This window comes from Lepidochelys kempii, chromosome 1, assembly GCF_965140285.1.
Source record: "Lepidochelys kempii isolate rLepKem1 chromosome 1, rLepKem1.hap1, whole genome shotgun sequence".
Taxonomy (NCBI): domain Eukaryota; kingdom Metazoa; phylum Chordata; order Testudines; family Cheloniidae; genus Lepidochelys; species Lepidochelys kempii.
The window spans coordinates 57,852,348-57,860,873 of record NC_136380.1 but is presented as its reverse complement, the minus strand read 5'-3'; positions in this window follow the sequence as shown (position 1 = coordinate 57,860,873).

The window sequence follows — 8,526 nt, the reverse complement described above, 5'->3', positions numbered from 1 at the left end:
TTGAGATTATTTGTTTTATCTTTTTGAAGGCATTTTCATCATTTGGCCCCTGTAACCACAATATGTTGGACTTTAATAGAGTCATTCAGTGATTTTGTCACTGTAGGATGGTCTTTTAGTTATCAACCATGGTAATTTACCAACCCCAATATGTATCTCAGTTCTGGCACATTCACTGGTGCACTCAATTCTCAAATTGTTTTTACTTACTCAGGCCTAGGACTGATTCCATCTTTGTTTATTGTCTGTTCCAAAAACTCGATTTGGGGAAGGCTGAAAATGCACTTTTTTTTTTAGCTGACATATTAGACTTAGAACTTCATGGAGGGGTTTGTTGTGTTCTTCCATTAAAGACCTATATATCGAAATATTCTCCATGAAAACTACAACTCCATTTTTCACCAACAGTTCTGCCATCTCTCTTTGGAAATTTCAGGTGCACTAGTAATCCCAAAAAGTAGTCTTCAAAAGCAAACTCTCCAAAGGGTGATAAATGTAGTCAGTTTTGAAGTCTCTTTGGCTAAAAGAATTTGCCAGAATCTGCTTGAGGCAGCCAGTTTGAAGAATACAGCTTCTAAGCTAGTTTCAGCTTTTCCAAGTTGGGCAAATTGCTCTAGATTTTGCTGTTTGCCTAGCTCAGACTGCCTTGCTATTTGAATATCTGTGTATAGGGTAAAGTCGCTCTTCAATTGTAGCTGCTGTGAAAGATTTGCATCTGTTAACCCAATAAACAGCCTGTCTCTGATATTTTAATGTTTTGCTGTCCCGAAATCACAATTTCTAACCAATGAATCAGGAGTGCTTATGAAAGATTCAACATTTTCTCCTGATTCTTGAATTCTCTGGTGAAAACATGCTCTTTCATAAACCACATTTATCTGAGATATAAAACATGCATCAAACATAGCCATAATCCTTTCACAGTCATCTTTGTGACTAACTTCAGCAAAGGTAAAAGATTTAAAGATATGCTCTGCTTGCTTCCCCATAGCATAAATTAAAGAGCATACCTGAATATCTCCAGTTTCCTTTTGGAGTTTGGTTGTAATATGAAATCTTGCAAAATACTGTTTGCAGTCTCTCCATTAGGAAGGTTTAACACAGCTGAAGTTCTCTGGAGCATTGAACAGTGGGATGTTAATGAAATCTTGCAAAATTTGTTGCTTTTCCCCCTCCTTCTGTTTGCAACCTTTATTGCTTTGTTCCTTCTGTTTCTGTTCACTGTGGTACTAGTTTGCTTCTGACTCCATGTCATGTACACTGTATAAACAGTAGGTTGCAGGGCTGCTACTAACAGGTCAGCTTTCTGTACCAGATATGGACTGGTCACAGAGATTCCCTCTAAGTTCTGTTCATGATAAGACCCTTTAATGTACTGCCAAGAATGGCTCAGCTGTTGTGAGCTTGTTAAGGTATATTACATGTGGCTGAACAGGAAAATACAATTTAGCATGCCATTACAGGGTGTGTCCTGCTTTCCGGCAAGGAGAGGAGCAGAAGCCTCAGCGGCTGTGCCAGCAGGTTGAGGGCCTGGCATATGGAGCCGAATGCAGGTGCCACTCTAGGAGAGCTCCCAGCAGTTATGTGACCTGCATGCCATAGTGAAAGCAGCCGCTGGTGCACCCCCTCCACCTCATGTGTGCAGCAGCTGTTGCTGGTTTCAATGGGGAGGGAGATGTTACTGACTTATAACTTACAAATAACTTGTAAATTACAAGTAGGGAAAAAAGGAACATTGCAACCAGCAATGAAGGAGAAAAACTGTCCGGACCCTTTAAAAACGGACCAGGTGGCAACCCTAGGCCCAAAGCTGGTCAGGGCCTCTTTGAGATCAGGAGTCCTGTGCAAGTAAATTGAGTGCCGATTGGCTAATCCAGGCATGAACATCCCTCTATCCCCCAAACCGCCTTCCCATCTCCAACATTTTGGGGGGGAATAGACGAATCTTGCTGCATACCAAGAGGGCCACCAAATCCAGTGGACTAAAAAAGGAGGTAAGTTATAATTCATAGACCCCTTACGGAGAATGCCTTGCGGCCAGTGTCCTGCTGTTTAAACTACAGGGCTGTTAGTTTGAGTGCCCTGGCTTTACTCCTCTTCTGCACAGGTTAGCAGACTGCAGCAGCTGTGCGGTGAAGCACATGCTCCAGCTTGAAAAAATGGCCCGCACTGCTTTCCAGCACACTCATTCCATTGTCTATGCCCCCAGACAGAATGCCCCTGGAGACTGGAGCTAGATTAGTGTAAAACCCATGTGCACACCTCCCCCCGTGTCTCCCTCACCCACACATTGTGTCTTGCAAATTAAGGCACCACAGAGCCCTTTGGGGAAACAGCAGTGTTGACCTATGAGCATAGTGACATCCTGCCAAAATCTTGATGTCACAATGGAAATGCTCAGGTAAACATCCAACCATGTGTCTAAGTCCTTCAGACTCCAGTACCTGAGAAACAAGAAAATAAAATGCTGGTCAAGTGGAAGCAAAAGCCGGTAAGGAAAAACAGTTTATTTATGTGCTTCTCTTGAGGGGCAAGTGAAGAAATCCCAACAACTGAGTAACATATTTGTAAATGTAATTGCCGATATCACCATATGTTTAGTTTGTATACAGTTGACAGTCAGGCACTGAGGTTGCACAAGGTCACAAACCACACTTAGGAAATAAACTTCTGCTGCCCTAAATGTACTGGTTTAATTGTAGGTGGTTGACAATGGGAGGGTTAATTCAGCTGTTTTTCCTCATGTAGGTCAGGAGTGTACATTTCTCTTCCATGGGGGAGGCCAAATATTTAGGCTGTGCCTGCACTGAGAGCAGAACTATGCTCATGTTTAAACATGCTTTTTGCTAACAGGGATTTAACATTATTTTCCTGAGTAGTGTCAACAGGGATGTTTTATCTGAGAACCATGTTGGAACTATAGGATAAAATAGTGCTTCAAATATAGCAATGTTGGGGGGTCCCACTTAAAAGATAGTTGTCCACTGACTTGTTCCATTCTGTGGGAAAGAGCTTAATTCTTAAAACACAGCTGGGTCTCATCAACATTGCATAATGGAACCCTGGAGGGGACTGATGTGTTTTAATGAGGTCTCCTGATATTGCTGAATTCATAGTATAGATGGAACCATATATCACTTGGTGGGGAGACAGTCTGTCGCATAGCATGACTAATAATTCAGTTATAAGGAAAAATAATTCCTGCTTACACTGCTCTTTTAGACTGTGCTAGAACCCTGCTAGCAACAACTGTGTGTGCCCAATTCACCCCTGCCTTGAGCCTTGTGTTGACATTTACAGCTGTGCATAGTCAGTGAAAGGTGGCTATAAAGTGCTGTTCATTTAATTTAGTAACATTTTTACAACTGCTTTGCACAGATGTAAATGACTACACAAGGTAGAAGACAGTGGAAAAATCAGGGCATATGTGCAGAAATGAAAGTCTTCCACTGATGAAAGCCAGGTTGCATCATGAAAGTATAGGCAGGGTCTCCGATGGAAGTTGGGGCTGAGTTATTTTAGCAATCTGAATTTTACTGTGCTCTTGTGAGAATTAGCTTTCTATAATCAGTCTTGTATTTTATATTGATAATTTGACATTTGTGAAATTGTATATGAAAATTAATTTTGTTCCTGGTTGTGGTATTTAGTGTAGAAGTCACTTCTGGCTGGCTTGATGTAGGGAAAACCAATTAGGGCCAAACTTTTGCTTACAAGTGACAGGCCCATAGCTGTTATAAAATGTCTGGCAGAGCTAAATTTCCGCTATCTATTGAGTGGGTCCAATCCTGCCCCAGTTGAAATCAATGGGAGCACAATCAGACCCATAGATACTATTATGCTGAAAAATGTTAATGTCTGCCAACAAGCTTGTATTTGATCTCTATTCAATCACAGACCTCATTAAAGCTGGTGGGCATTCTAATCACCTTTTATTCAGGTTAAATGGAAGAAGGAATTGAAGTCTTTTATGGAGTAAGGTAGCTGAAACAACAGAAGTCACCGCTTAGGCACTGGGCCACATGGGAAGGCCTGAGCAAGAATAACTCAGGGAGAAGTGCCTTCTCTGGGAACTGATTGCAAAGGCAGGGGCTGTGACATTGATTGGTTGAAGCTATGTTTGTGTGGGTGTCAGAAACAGAAAAGAACCAGAAAGCCATAGCAGACAGCAGCAGGGGAAGCAGGAGTGAGGATGGCCTGGGATGGAAGCTAAGGGCTAGTCTACACTGGCAGCGCTTTAGCATGCCTTGTGTGGTCGCAGCACAGTGCAGGGAGAGAGCTCTCCCAGCGCTCTAAAAAAACCCACCCCCACGCGGGGCGTAGCTCCCAGTGCCAGTGCACTGTATACACTGGCACTTTACAGCGCTGAAACTTGCTGTGCTCAGGGGGGTGTTTTTTCACACCCCTGACCGAGAAAGTTGCAGCGCTGTAAATTGCCGGTGTAGATGAGCCCTAAGAGACCGAGCTTCTTTTGAGAACAGTACTTGCTAGAAAGGCAGACTTGGATTTCTGAACAAGAAAAGTGTCTGCTGTTATCTGTTCATACTGTGTTCAGGGACACCGGACTTGGTATATGCTCCTTGGTGCAATCCTGTTTGTATATAAGGAAATATATATTATTGTAAATCATATTATCAGTTTCTCCTCCTAATGGAAACAACCTGTCAAGGCCCCAGGTACTGGGCTAACTGCTTGAGCCAAGGGGCAACAGTATGTAAAACTACAGATCATACCACTACTAAAATACTACACAGATGCCTAGCAGATGTTGTTTCATTCTCAGAATTTGTGACCTGGAAAACTGCAGTTGGTCACTTTAACAGGGTCGTTTGCCCCTTAAGGGTTAGAAGTCTGGGGCAAACCTATTCAGGAGGCACACCTGAGCAGGGATGACCTGATTCTCCTCTTAAAACAAAGAACAGCAGAAAGCTGCTGGGCGATGGGGCAGAGATTGAGCAAGCTAGCTAGCTGTTGGGGAGGAGGGGTTGCTTCCTGTTTAAGACTGGGGTGAAAGACTTTTGTGTTTATTTGTGAACATATCAATAAAATCAGACCATGAGGAGGGTTGTTGTCATTAGACTCATGAAAGCTTGTGTGGAGTTTATTTAAGAAGCCCCTTGAAAGGGGAAATTGAGGTGAAGGGCTACTTACAGGGATCCCCTGAGGCCATACAGGGATGTCTGAGAGTAGGCCATTCACTTGAATCATTGATGATTAATGTTTCCATCTTTAATTGCTAGTATTCCCACAATGCATGTTAAAAGTAGCTTTCATCAAATGATTGTGAGAAATTGCTTTCTTTACTCTTCCTCTCCCATAAATCAGCTGTTTTGGGGGTGCTAACAAAGTTCAGATGTGCCTAAAAAAAGTCCATTGTCAAATACAAGATATGTATGTATGTAAGGTTTGTACATGTGTATGATGTTACGGATAGATTGAGTTATTCATCGTGAATCTTTTTTCTAAACATGGTTGTCTTGTGATCTTGGTGCTACTGTGGTGCCATCAGCACTGCATCTGTTAGGGATTTACTTTTATATTTAGGACCCTATAGACAAATAGCATGGCTCAGATTAAATCACCACCCACCCCACCAGATCAGTGCATGGAGGAGACCATCTGCATACAGTTCTCTTCCCTCCTGTACAGAAGGGGAGACACAGCTGTGTTCACTGCATCATTCCCCTCTTCCCTCATCTGGGCCCCATATGAGATTCTCTACCATTTGGGGTACACTAAGAAGATAGAAGAAAAAGGCAAGCTGAGGACAGGGGATGACGTACCTTGCCAACTGGAGAATTTCCAGATAAGATTTATAACCCTATGCTGCATTGTCTTTTCCTTGGAGCAGAGGTAATCAAATATTTTTTGTCAAGGTCCAAATTTTGTGGTCAAGGTATAATCAAGATCCAGACTCCAGAGGAAATAATACAAAAATAATAATGATAATGATGATAAAAAATAAAAAAGATTCTGCGGTCTGTTCAGAAGCATTTGGTGGTTTTGATTTGGCCCATGGTCTGTCTATTAACTACCCTGCCTTGGAGTTTTCTCCCAGGAGTCCTGGGGACAGCTGTGAGAAATGAGTCTCTGGTAGCATGACTCCTAGGAAGCTTTATTGTCGGGGAGTCAGAGATGGGGATGCCAGAGCCTGTGTGGAGGTGCAGGGCTTTTGAGTGGTTGGTTCTGGCTTCCTGCATCTCCCTGTGGATCTCTTAGGATTTGCCAGGTTTTTAGAGTGAGCCCCATAGCCTTTTCCACAGGGGGGAAACAAAGTTCAGATGTGCGTAAAAAAAGTCTGTTGTCAAATACAAGATATGTATGTATGTAAGGTTTATACATGTGTATGTTGTTGCAGGGTTATTGAACAAACAAACTGTACTGAAAATAGAAAAGGAAGGCAACAAAAATATATAGACTTAGTTTAAGTTTGAGAAGGAAAGCCACAGTGCCAAATTAGTTCCTCCCATGTGTGAGCTTGCAGGAAAGGACCAGAGAGTTTGAGGCATCACAGCATTCTCAGAACAGAATCTCTTCTGGTGAGAAGGAATTGTGGGAGTGGAGAATGAGCAGGGTTCTCAGTTGTGTGACTCCATGGGGGCTACAACACTGCTTGGATGGATGGCCCTCCATTCTGCTCTGCTGGCCACCTTCTCATCTGAGAGAATGGCTCTAGCAGGAGTCATGCTGCCATTAGCTCAGCCTTCCTGTTAGTCCCACAGGAGATAATGCTTTGAGCACCATTGATTTCCTAACAGATTTCCCCACTGAAATCCTGGGACTAATCAGGAAATAATATTGTGTCTGATCCTCTGTCTCAATCCCTGATCATAGGTCCCTTCCAATCCTAAAACTTTGCAGAGCGAAGACCTTGTGGAGAAACCACAGAGAAATTTCATAAGGGCCTAATGACGACAAGATAATGCTGACAGAGGCCAATCCCCACTTCTATACCATCAAGGAAGTTCTGCCCATATAGAATCCTTTTTGGTTGTGTAAATGGATCCAGACTGAGGGCAGCAGAAAGCCAAAATGAATGCCAGCCAAAGGAGTTAAGTGGTCTAAAAAAGGGCTTTTATAAATATATTGGGGAAAATTCTAGACTAGAAGGATTTTCATTTATAATGAGTGAAGAAATCAATGATGACTCTGAAATGTCAGAGAGTTGCTGTTAAAATCTCTCTTTAACATAAAAAATAAAGATAGGAGATTTGGTGAATTAGAAAGTAATGAATACCTTGTAGGAATAGCTATCAATAAAGAACAGTCAAGGGAACGCTTGGAAAATGTGAACATTTACAAATTTGTGGGTATTAATGACACCTAAGCTGTTGAGGAAATGGACTAATACATTTATTAAACCACTGATAATTATTTTTTTAAAAGCCATGGAGAACTGGGGAGACATCAAATAGTCAGAGAAAAGCAAATGTGGCACTAAAGTACAACAAAGAGAAGAAGATTGACATAGCCAGGATTAAACTGGTAAGTGGTAAGTCTAACTTAAGGCCCATTCTCCTTCTCCATTCTCCAAAATAATGGATCAGATAGTAAGGGGAAAAGTCAGTGAACATCTAGATCTAGTCTGCTGCCATTGAATAACAATGACTTTGATTGGAGCAGAGTTAGGTCAAGGCTAAGACCTTTTGAATTCCCACCCCTCTAGAATCAGAAGACCAGAACAAAGCATGACAGACAAGCTGGATAGCTTCTTTTGATATAAATACAAATTTGGAGTCCAATCCAGCAAGCTTTACTCATATGAGTAATCCTTAACGTGAAGACCCATGAGTCCAACAAATGAAGTGACTGCAGTAAATAAATGATGAGTGAATGAAGAGAATGCAGGAAATAGAGTACATTGATTTTAGTAAAGCTTTTGCTGCAGTGTTTCATGAAATCTCACTCATGAAGGATGTGAGGCAGATTCCCAAACCCGAGCCATTCTTTTTAGGTGACAGATCTGAGGAACTGTCCCAGATTGAGGTATCATTAGAAAGGTTTTGGAACAATTAATAAATTAAACAGCAATAAGTCACCAGGACCAGATGGTATTCACCCAAGAGTTCTGAAGGAACTCAAATGTGAAATTGCAGAACTACTAACTGTAGCCTGTAACCTATCATTTAAATCAGCTTCTGTACCAGATGACTGGAGGATAGCTAATGTGACGCCAATTTTTAAAAAGGGCTCCAGAGGTGATCCTGGCAATTACAGGCCTGTAATTACATGCCTGTAAGCCTGACTTCAGTAGCGGGCAAACTGGTTGAAACTATAATAAAGAACAATATTGTCAGACATATAGATGAACATAATTTGTTGAGGAAGAGTCAACATGGTTTTAGTAAAGGGAAATCATGCCTCACCAATCTACTAGAATTCTTTGAGGGGGTCAACAAGCATGTGGACCAAGGGGATCCAGTGGATATAGTGTACTTAGACTTTCAGAAAGCCTTTGACAAGGTCCCTCACCAAAGGCTCGTATGCAAAGTAAGCTGCCACGGGATAAGAGGGAAGGTACTCTCG